Source organism: Olea europaea, unplaced genomic scaffold (assembly GCF_002742605.1).
Source record: "Olea europaea var. sylvestris unplaced genomic scaffold, O_europaea_v1 scaffold476, whole genome shotgun sequence".
Lineage (NCBI taxonomy): Eukaryota > Viridiplantae > Streptophyta > Magnoliopsida > Lamiales > Oleaceae > Olea > Olea europaea.
Window position 1 is genome coordinate 429,287 of NW_019263072.1, and position 3,583 is coordinate 432,869.

The 3,583-nt window shown below is 35.8% G+C and overlaps 1 long non-coding RNA gene across 1 annotated transcript; it reads left to right on the forward strand.

Moving 5' to 3' along the window:
• The first annotated feature begins 1,987 nt into the window (after nt 1-1,987).
• LOC111388235 lies at nt 1,988-3,405 on the forward strand. Its single transcript, XR_002701531.1, has 2 exons — nt 1,988-2,539; nt 2,630-3,405. It is a non-coding gene; the product is annotated as an uncharacterized LOC111388235 (long non-coding RNA).
• Nucleotides 3,406-3,583: the final 178 nt, after the last annotated feature.

Below are 3,583 nucleotides of genomic sequence, written 5' to 3' on the forward strand. Positions count from 1 at the left end.
CTAGTATAATATTTTCCAATAGTGCATAGGATTTTGAAACTCCCTCGACTTTTTAACTTTAGAGGTAGCTTGTTGAGTAGAACCGCACTACACATCATTTAATGCCATTGTCTTGAATTCTTTGAGCTTTCTCGTCTTGGATAACATCTCCTTAAAGAATTTGGCTTTAGTTTGGAATTTAATATAAAGCATCAACAAATGGGATGTTGATATGCAACTTCTTGAAGACATCTAAAAAAATTTCAAACAGCTTATCGAGCTTGTGCTTCAGCAACGCTTAAGGAAAGAGAATAGGGGCACATAAGCTTCATCCGGGCTTGGAGCTTTAGCTTCAGACAATTAGTATACTGTCCGTGTGATCAACTTCCTTAATCTACTGAGATTATTCCTTACAGCTTTCTTATCAATCAACACATGTTCGTGTTTCTTAATTGGCCTTTTCACATGGATTTTCCGTAGTTGTATCCATCTCCTAGTGAAGCCTGTACTATTTGGTTTTCTGAGTATTTTCAAAGTCTCCGAGGGATATAATTAGATGCACATATCTTTTAACTTGAGCAGCTTCCTTAGTTTCTGGATTGTCGAAAGACTTATCTTTGAGAACGTTAATAGTGTGCACTTGTTCCCATGGATTATTCTCAATATTGTTAGGCAAAGTACCCAGTAGTCTCTGGCAATTGCAAGGTAACTACTAATTTAAGTTTCTAATTTCCTTATAGAGGCACGCTGTTTTTGATAATATATTTCCATCGGCGAAGTTCTTTAGTAGTCTTTTGCAATTACTGCTGAGATATGTCTCTCAAACTTAATCTTCTCTCCTACTGTGGGCTAGAGGAATTACCACTATTTTGATCTTTAGACTACCAAAATCTTGGGTGCTAATTCCATACCAGATTGTAAGTTTATGAATATGGATTGTCCAGCAAGCATGGATGGTTCTGTACAAAATTCACATGTTGACTCAGAGTGGCTGCAATCCTTAATATATATTCTTTAGCCATACAATTTTTGAAAAATCAGCCTCATGAGCTTTCACCAAGAGTTCTTTATGCTTTGTTAGTTTAGTGCAACATTGTGTGAATTTGTGGCTAATAAATTATCCAATTCATGTATACATGTTACTCTTTTCAAGCCTAATTAGTATGATGGAACATTGAATGTGTCTTTTTAATCAATTCAAACAATTATATAGCTTCATATACTGATTTAGTCATGATGGACCCGTTTGCTGAGAAGTCCACCTGATATTTGCAGAGAGTGGAAATCCTATATAAAAGTGTGGTACATGTTGACCCTTATAATTTGAACACTTTCCAAGTAATTCCTTAAATCTATTCTATTCCTCATAATAGCTTTTTTCCATCAAGTTGCTAAAAAGTTGAAATTTTTATCTTCATTTTGGTCATTTTATATGGTGAAAAATACTTATTAGAGAACTTTCTTTTTCAACTCATCTTAGGTAGTAATACTGGCATACGGATCTGAATCCAACCATTCCAATGTGCCGTCTCTCGATGTGAATTGAGATACTAGAAGTTTGATTGCATAATCATGCATCCCCTGAACTAAAAATATTAGCACATCCGTATAAATCTTGAGATATATGTATTTGGATTTTCATGTGATTTTCCATAAAACTGAAGATTATTGCTGAATAGTTAAATCAAATCATCCATTAGTTGAAAGATATTTCTCCAAAATTCGAATATACGGTGTTTGAATGATTGGGGAGCTACTAAAAAAATCAAAATAATCTACTTGTTCAAGTCATGGGTAGTGATGGCAAGTCGCCCCGCCCCGATGGGTTGATGTATAATACAATTTACGAAAGGGCTGGGAGCTTGGGACGCTGGGTAAGCCGTAAGCCGTCTTCAGTTGCCCTAAATCATTTCAACATTTCCCTTTCCGAGTAAATTTAATCAATGCTCGCCAAACTCAAGCATACATTACTACTTGCTCACCGACCTATGAAGTATAACTCGTTGCTCACCCATCTATTAAAATACTTACCCATCCATCACCCATTTAATCTCCATTAACTTCAATTAACGGAATGTGCCACGTGTTGGATGGAAATTTGACATGGCACATTACAGATGTTAAATTAGTCCAACTGGACAAAAATCTCATGACAAATAAAAACCCATTTTCTCTAAAGAAGCCTCAAAGAAGGAAAACAAATTCTTCCCCAACTTGGAACCCTAGAAATCGCCCCCAAAATCCCAACTGAAGTCTTGAATTTCATTTCGGATTGTTTGTGTTTAACAGTTTTTGACATTCTATTCCTCCCACAGATTGCCCGCAACATTACAACAGAGGAGCTGGAGGCGATTCAAAAACCCATATGATCATGGCCGCAAGAAAACTTGTTTAGAATTCTTGATAAATGGATACAATGTAGACGTGGAGTATTATGAAGAATCAACGCTTTTCTTGTTATGGCTAAGATGCTGGTGTCAACGGATGTCTTCTACAGGAAAGAAAGACCACCTCTTACATTTTCTTTACTGGTTCAGTTTTTCCTTTTAGCATTGGTTGGGTAAGAATGTGGGATTCTTAAATTCTTTGAATTTTCATTTCTCTAATATCTTCATTTTCTCATATTTTGTTGTGTTTTTGGCTCTACCAGAAAATATGTTTTCATTTGTTATGGGATTTTAACGATTGTGGCCCAGTTGGACTGATTTAATGTTTGTTACCTGCCACGTCAAATTTCCGTCCAACAAGGGGCACATTCCGTTCATTGAAGTTGACAGAAATTAAATGGGTGATGGATGTGTAAGTATTTGGAGAGATGAGTGAGTAACGGGTTATATTTTATAGTTCGTTAAGCAAGTAGTAATGTAAATTGAAGTTGAGTGAGCATTGATTAAATTTACTCTTCCCTTTCCTCTCCTTTTCCTCTCCTCTCGTCTCTGCCGATTGCCAACGACGGAACGACCGGACCAAAATCCAAATCAATTTCTCTTAGAATTTCTGCAAATGCAAAAGAAGAAAACGCGAGGAACGATTATCCACGACCCAAGTCGCAAAGCCATACCCTAACCTCGCAATCAATTTCGAACCTCCATCGACAGCTTCCCAAAATCTGATTTTCGAGTTGCCAGTCTCACCGCACGGCGCACGTAGGTTAAAGAAATCTGATTTACTGTGTTTCTCCTTGTTATTCATTCGGCTCCTGTGCTCCGTCTTGGTGATTGCAAGTTGCTTTTTTTTTTTTTTTAATAATCTTGTTCAATGAATAATGTGCATCACTGGGATTTGGTTTATGTTGTTTATTATACATCTTTCTTAGTCATGGCAACAAACTGATTTTAGATTTCTTTTGTCAGCTACAAAAATAGGAGAAACAAGTAATATAGTATGTTAACTCATTTAATAAATTGTAGACTGAAAATGCATTTATAAGGTAAAGGTTTACATAAATTTACAGTAAAAATGCAAAAAACACGAAATATGTGGTAGAAACTGCAGAAAGCATCAATCAAAACATCAAATTTCTCACGATAGTTGATCATATTACAAAATATATAATCTCACAGATTCCAATGCTTTAATGTTTATATTTAACCAGACTTGATTG